This window comes from Ambystoma mexicanum, chromosome 2q (genome assembly GCF_040938575.1).
Source record: "Ambystoma mexicanum isolate Mex_15411 chromosome 2q, UKY_AmexF1_1, whole genome shotgun sequence".
NCBI classification, from domain to species: Eukaryota; Metazoa; Chordata; class Amphibia; order Caudata; family Ambystomatidae; genus Ambystoma; species Ambystoma mexicanum.
The window spans coordinates 803,190,442-803,198,369 of record NC_090924.1 but is presented as its reverse complement, the minus strand read 5'-3'; the positions used below and the strand labels follow the sequence as shown (position 1 = coordinate 803,198,369).

At 44.1% G+C, this 7,928-nt stretch overlaps 1 non-coding gene across 1 annotated transcript; it reads right to left on the bottom strand.

Moving 5' to 3' along the window:
• Window positions 1-3,963: 3,963 nt before the first annotated feature.
• Window positions 3,964-4,052, bottom strand: LOC138570858 (small nucleolar RNA SNORD35). Its single transcript, XR_011303878.1, has one exon. It is a non-coding gene; the product is annotated as a small nucleolar RNA SNORD35 (small nucleolar RNA).
• Between the last annotated feature and the right edge of the window lie 3,876 nt (window positions 4,053-7,928).

Sequence of the window (7,928 nt, the reverse complement as noted above, 5' to 3'; positions counted from 1 at the left end):
GGGTCTCTTAAAAGTAACAGATTCCAATGCTTAGAAACCTTGACAGAGTAGAACTCGGTTTGAGGACAGTGTGTCACGTTTTTCACAGGTGGTCAGTTCAAGCGGTGCACCATGCATTTCGAATGGGGCATCGAGTGTGAGTGTTTCGATGGATCATCTAGAATAGTTTGCTGATCAAGCATGGTTAAAAGTGGAGAGCACATTTGGTTCTGGACAAGAAGTGTTGCGATGATACAGCAGTTCAACTCGAGCAGCGATGTGAAGTCCTGGCTATTCAATGCTTTGTTTGATGCAGCCATTCAAAGCTGCCAGCATGGTGTGCTAGTGCTCGAGCCCGATAGGTCACAGGATTCTACTGGGGTGATGCGACATTGAGCCTGTTCGATGATGGAGCAACAGTAGTTCAACATTTTAAATTGAGTGCCAAAGGCAGCGCCATCTGTCCTGCAAATAAGGAAGGGGCAAACATTGTTATAATGCTGGTTGAGTTAGTTTTATCAATGAAAACTGGAGACCTGTATGCTTTAGCCCTCTATCTTTATATCATCATTGTCATCATCATTTGTCATTTGTATAGCGCCTTTCACCATAGTTATGGTCCCAACACGCTGTAGGTTGAACGACCTCGGGAACAGAAGTCCATGTATAAGAAATTCATTAGAGGAGTTTAGAATGCGTGTGTGTATTTAAGCCAAAGAGAAGTTGAGTAGGTGTGGTCATGCCCTACTAACTACCCATATTGAGATGACAAGTGGATGGGTTCTTTGAAGTTGACAAGATAGAGTGCAAGGTCAGTAGATTCATTGTGTGTCCAGCTAGACCGAATGTTTGTCATGGGGGATAGCTGCATTGTAATGGCAGGGGTGATGTGTGATATGTTGTTGGAATGGACTATGGTTGTGAATGCGTGTGGATGAGGGGCCTTGCCTTAGGCTATCTTTCAATAGCATGGAGTGTGAGACATACCCATCTGCAGTTGTGGGCTTGTTGGTTTCATAGTTGTGGCCTGGACTTTTTCCTTTATTCTGCTGGAGATTAGCAGTTTATTAGCTTATTTTTATTTTATTTATTTATTTGGCATTTATAATGCACCTATACAGAAAATGGTATTTCAAGGCGCTTCAAGACAAAGGGGAGGGGGAACAGTAACAAAAACAGTCTACGAGGCCTTGAGTCATTCGGATCGTGCAAGTGCAGTAACAAAAGTTCAGGGGAGAGGGGGGTGAGGTTACATTAAGTGGAGGTGAACAGGTACAAAACAGCGAAAGGCTGGCTAAAGAAGAAAATATTGGAGTGGGTGCACAAATTGGGAAAAACAAATAACAAAATGGTCTTACTAGGCCTTGAATCATTTGGATGGTAAAAGTGTTGTAACAAGAAGTACAGGGGGAGGGGGAGGTTCCATTAACTGCAAAGCGAGCAGGTAGAACACAGGATGTCAAAAGAAGAAAACATTGGAGTGGGTGCACCAATTGGGAAAGACTCACCTCATGGTGCAGCGGGCTACATCAAGTATGCAGGTACAAGTAGGTCAAATTCATCATCAGAATGCCTCACCTCATGGTGCAGGAGCCACATCAAGTATGCAGGTACAAGTAGGTAAAATGCAGCATTGGAATGCTTCGCCTCATGTTGCAGGAGGCTACATCAAGTATGCAGGTACAAGTAGGTAAAATACAGCATTGGAATGCCTCACATGATGATGCAGGGGGCTATATCAAATATGCACATATTAGTAGGTAGAATTCAACTATGGAATGTCTAAACTCATGGAGTAGGGGGCTACATCAAGTATGCATGTACAAGTAGGTATAGAATGGGAAATGGGGCATAGTCGTTCTATGTGATTACAGAGAATACGTTTTTGGGGGGGTTCCACCCAAACCCTCCGTTTCTCTATGTACTTAGCCCATCCCCAACCACATTCATACCTGTTTTACCCCCTTTGCCCTCCCCATATCTATTTTTCTCTGTTTCTGTTTCTCTGGTATAGCAATCTCTGTGAGTGTATTCTCTATTATGACTGGATACCGGACAGAGTAGGTATGAGTTGCAGTTTGGTAAAAAACATAGGCAGCCCAAGGCTTAATGCACAGTCAAAATTGGTAGTTGCTGGCAGGTAAGATACAAATGCAGCATAGGGCTGAATACAGAGTCAAAATCAGTAGTTACAGGCTGGTATGATTGCATAATACCGCCCGAGGCTGAGGGCAAGATAAGGGGGTAGTTGGTAAGGTAGACATGCTACGCTAGTAGACAGGCGAAATATAATAAAGTGGCGGAAGCAAGGTCTGTTGTGGGATCGAGAATGTGAGGTTTGAAAAGTATTAGCCAGTCAGATGGATGGGCAATTCCATTCACCGGCTATTAGGAACCCATTAGGCAACATAAACTGGTGGGATTACAGTGAACTGTGGGGACGGCAAAGCCATGAACATGGAAATGTGCATGGCAATAAAGTTCGCCCTGCGAGGCAGATGGCTGTGTTCGCTGTATCAGGTGGAGTGAGGGTGTCAGATAGTGTCATAGTCAGATACGCACCTGCCTCGGTCAGTGAGCTAGACAATGAGGCGTAGTGCACGTCATGTACCGGCAGGCAGAGGCGTCAAGCAATTGTCAGTAATTCAGATGCATCACAAACAAGAGAGAAAATGACTAGGAGACATAAGGTAGGATGTGGGGCGGGGAAGTAATGATATGCAGCAAAAGGCATGAGAGATGGAAGGCAGTGGCATGTCTCACCTGCCAAGAAGTGCAGTGGCCTTGGCAAGATATCTGTGAAGCAGGACGCAAACTCTGGGCACTGGCGGTAGCTGTTGGAAGGGCAGGGCCCCTCCATGCCTAGACACGCCCAGACAGGAATGATATTTTTTCCCGGGGTCCTTCCATAGGGGCTGGTTTCAACTGCTGGCTCCCCACCAAAAGCAGTTAATATTCAGCCAGCAGCCTATAGGAAGGCACTGCAGGCAGGAATAGAGCTGTTGCAAGCCCTCTCTATAATGCGTACATCACGTCCGCCATCTTAGACAGGGGCGGATGCTGCCCCTAAAGTCAGTGATTTTTTGTTCAAAGGATGGGTCACAGATTATATGGTTGAGGGCATTCTTCGTGCAAACAATTTGCTAACAGGCCACAGGACCATGGACTGATTCCATTCTTAACATATCTTCAGATCTGTCAATTGACTGGTTGGTTTCCCATCATTAGACCATGATCTGGTAAACCACGGGATGAACGCTGCATCCACTTACTCGTGAAGGACTACAATCATTAACACCCAATAAATGTGCAAAGGTTTACACTCCCAGCAGGTATGCTCAATGAACCCGCTTTTCTAGACGCCACAACAAATAATTTTTGCAACAGGGCACAGATTTAAAAAAGTGACAAATCCTGTGCCGTTACTTGACCCACCCATGCAGCTATTGTATAAAAAATGCGTCTCAGCCATTGCAACATCCACATTCAGGGTAACTATCACTGAGTGCACCAATGCACTGATATTTACATGATTTGACATTATGGAAACTATACGCTGGACTATTAAAGAACACTGTTCTAAAGGCAATAAAGAATGTGACTTGCAGTCGAAGAAAATCCAAAGAAGCATGTGCTGGGGAAATTGTGCAGATGTTTTCTAGGAATTTAATATTGTAAGTCGTGTTCAGTGAATGCAGAGTGGCTTTACATTTAATGCAGAATCACTATGCATGTGTTTCTAGATATTAAACTGTGTGGCCTGTGATCAAGTATTTGGCGCATTGGACATACATGTATATATGGTTTGCTTAGGCCACACTCCTAGCAAGATGGATACGCACTCAAAAAAGTGTTTTACCCAGTGCTTCACTTGTAGGCATTTCACCAAATTAACTAAAATTGGTGCACTCAATGGTAGGTATTAAAAAGGTGGCTGTTGCACTGTACGGGTAATTTAATTTGAGACATTCGTTTAGCTGAGGAAAGCAGCCATCAGTGAAGCCATGAGGCACTGTCGTCAAAGCCCACTGGGTGGGTTCGGAAGACCATTGTGAGAATAAGCCTCATGTGCCATCATTATTCTTACCATCATTAGCAGAATGTATGCAAGATGCTTGCTGCCCTGGCCTGCCTGGAGTTGTTGGCTGGTTCAAGAGGGACGGTTGAGACAGGCTGCAAGGGGGAATAGCCATGTCTATAGGGCCCTAAAAAATGCGAAGTGGTCCTCAATGCGTCAGATGTTAAGCAGCATAGAGTTCCAGATAGTGGGGGCTTGGATAGAGAAGATGAGCATCCTAGTCTGGTTGATTTGAAAGAAGGAATCCCTGAGAGGAGTGAAGAGCCTGACCACAGGTTTCTGATAGTTTGGTAGCAGGGGAAGTGACATGTATCCCACTGCAGGGAGCGCTAGGGCATGGTGAGTCCTGTTGAATCTGTGCTCTCCCAGCCTAGGGAGTTTAGCTGTTTACTTTTAGTGTGGCAGACATTGGTCCTGAGCAAATGTGCCAAAAATGTTCTTTAGGGATGTTTTGGGAGCAAAGCTTTGCTCTGCCTTGGAACACCTGTCTTCACCTCCGGCAGAGGGCTTTGGCAATGACTGCTATCCCAACAGGTTCCAATTAATTCTTATTGAAGTCCTGGAAGTCCAATATAAATCAAAGAAGGATTGGGAGTGCCCTTATTTCAAAGGTAAAAGTCCACAGGTCATTGGAGGAAAGTGTTTTTTACATGGTCCAATACCCATCCTTGCGAAAAGTGACCATTACCTTTAATGTCACACCCGGAGTGCCTTAATCACCAGGAACTGGTGGGACAGGAAGAAGGGAACACTCCACAGGAAAAGATGGAGGAATGCTTCCTCAAATCCACTTGTGATCTCTGACTGTCTCTGTGGGTGATCTTGGGCAGAGGTTAAGCTACCAAATCAACCAGACCACTGGAATCCTTATAGAAATGGCAGCAGTTTCCAGCATGTAAGGTTAATAAAATTATACATAGAGTTGGAATCATTTTGTCTTAGTGGTATATATTTTTGTATGCCTGTAGTCCCGGTAACAGTTGTTTAGCAAACCTTTATGGAGATTAAACATGTGAGATGTTTGCAGGATCAGCTTGACAGTAACAATAACTGCTTGAGAATTGGTTTCTCTGATTTCAGGACTGTAAAAGTGTGCTTGCTGAGGGTGGTAAAGATGTGCTACCCAATTCCGCTCTATAATCAATTGTCTGAAAAACCTGACATCAATAAGTTGAGGCAGTGCTTGCTATCTAGTGGAGCCTTGTCCATAATGGGTGACAGGCTGACCTACCACTCAGTGTGGTGGACCCAAGCCAGTCCAGTCCAAAGCCTAATTGTTCCCTCAGCTGCATGCTGTGGTACTGCAAAACCAAAGGTTCCTCTTGTCCAGAGAGCCATTTGCTCCACTGTGCATGTCAAAAACCAGCAAGGAAGATTGATTAACATATTCCCATTGGTTCCTGCTTGCAGGGTGTGTGGGAGCTGTATGTAGAGCTGTGTGTGTGACTGGCGGAAGTCCGGAGCTGTATGGGAGCTGTAGCATTGTACAGCTATAAAATAAAGTGTTGTGTCTGTATGTATGGGTGCATTTGAGGTGTTGTGCCTGTGTAAGTGCACATGTGAATGTATTATGTGTGAGTGTGTAATTGAAAGTGCAAAATGTATGTTTTTGCATAATGTTGTTTGAGTGTTTGTTGTGGGTGAGAGGAAGGGTGCGGAATGGGGGTGACTCGCAGCACACTGGGCGCTTCTGTTCTACAAGTATATAATTATAAGCCCTCGGGTGTGAGGCATCGATTCTGCCATGTGTATAGCCTGACAAGAGAATTGACTCTGCAAATGCCAGAAAGGCTATTAAGCAAGCAGTATAAACACATGTTTAATAAGCATGAACGTTAGTTATGAAGTGAAAAGCCAAAATGGTGAGTGGTCTTTCAATGGGAACATAACCTATGTCAGCACAACCCGAATATTGCATGTGTTCTTGCAGTGGCTTGGCATTTGTACTGCCATTATGGGCCAAGTTAACATACTTAGCTGTCTTATCTGGGGATGCTGACCTATATTGGTGCAGCCAGAATGAACAGGGTTGCTTAAAGTGCAATTGCATTGTTTATCACTGCCATTAAGGGCAAATGAAACATGAGTATGTTCTCCTCTGGGGGATACTGATAGCTTGTTGTCACAGCCAGCAGGTACATGTTTGGGCACGGCAAGCATGAACACGTTTTTCTTTTTTTTTTACACAAAGGCAGAATACTGGCATATTTGTTGGGCAAATGCATGATGGACTTCTGTCGGAAATTGCTCTTGTGCACGCTGCAGCCTTTCAAGTTTTGGATTTTTTCATGTGTTACCCTAGAAAACAGATTGCAAACTGTGTTTCCTTTGATCCAATTTGTAACAGAAAGTGTGCTGTAAAATTCAACATTTTAACCGATTATTTTAATAAAGGTTATTGGAGAGAGATCCACCGCCCCTTTGTTGGTTGGGACTCTCTACACTCGTCTCTGATGTTCAATAATCTGAGATGTTTACGCCCCTCAAAATAAAATAAAAACATTTACAATCACTATCGGCCCCTGTTGTTGAGATGCAGAGAGCAGTGTTGTCTGTTAAGTCCTGCAACACGATAAAATGTGTCTTAAACATGCGAGCAGTTTCGTTGTCTAAATACATAAACTTAGCTATTAGCTGTAAATCATATATTGCAAGAGAAAACATATACTGACGCACACACGCATTGCAAACTCCACTGAGGAATGTCCCACACCTTGGATTTTCACCTACAGTGTTTTGAGGCCATACCAATGCGAAAAAGGTGCTATACAAATGACGAATTACATTACGTGTCAGCTGCGATTTAGCAGTGTTTATTTATTAATGGTCCTTTATTAATCATATCCTTTCCATTAATTCGAATTTATATTAAACAGGATACTGTCTCCCTTACTCATAAGACTTACTGCCTACAACTGTTCCACGCTATCGCTGGCACACCACCATACCCCATCAATCTGCTGGTTTAGAGGAACTGTCATTAAAAAGATGACTTCTTCCTTTGGCAAGTTTAAACAGATCGTCCTGTAGAAGTAGGATAGGCACGTACGATAGCGAGGAAAAGTACTGGGAGTTTTGGCAGGCCGCGGCATTCTCTTGCAACAGCGCTGAGCGGGGGACAGTTTGTTTACGTCCTCCCCATTCAGCGTATCTGTTACCGCACGGAGACACGTTTGCCGCAAAGGCAGATTCCTCCCATGTTTTTTCAACACACCCATGAATCTTAAAACCTTTCCCGTGGAAACTATAACACATGTGTAGGTTGACTCATGCTGAGAAAATTACAATGCGCTGGCCAAGAGCAGCCCTCTCTTAAAAGAAGATAATTGAACTTCCAGCCAAGTTGCTGAAACCACATCAAAGGCCCCGTGTACCAACGCCGAGGAGGCTGCTGTTAACATATGTGCGCGTGCCCAATGCATGCTGATACTAAAGCATGCTGTCAATTACACTTCCTATTAAATGTTTCTAGTGATCAGAGCCACTGGAGATAAGCAATAGTAAGCACGACATTTCTTCACGATTCTTTATTTATTTATTAAGAGACCAGCGCCTACCTTGCAATGTTTTTTGCGTGAGGAAAAGACATCATTGCGCAGTGGAGAGCAATGTCTGCGAGTGTAAAAGGGCGCCGGATTGGCATAGGCGCAGCTGCTAGCAGGTCAGCCTAATGAGCTGCATATGCTCAAATGTTCAGAAAATTAACTGTCTGAACAAATAGGTGTATTTCTTATGCTGCTATGTTAACGCCCATTTGCTGGTCAAAGTAAGCCCCCCTGCAACATGGGGCTAGGCAACATGTATGTATGTTTTTACAAGCACTTGTGTAACTGAGCAAGCTTTCTGTAACAGCACCACGATGACTGAGGGC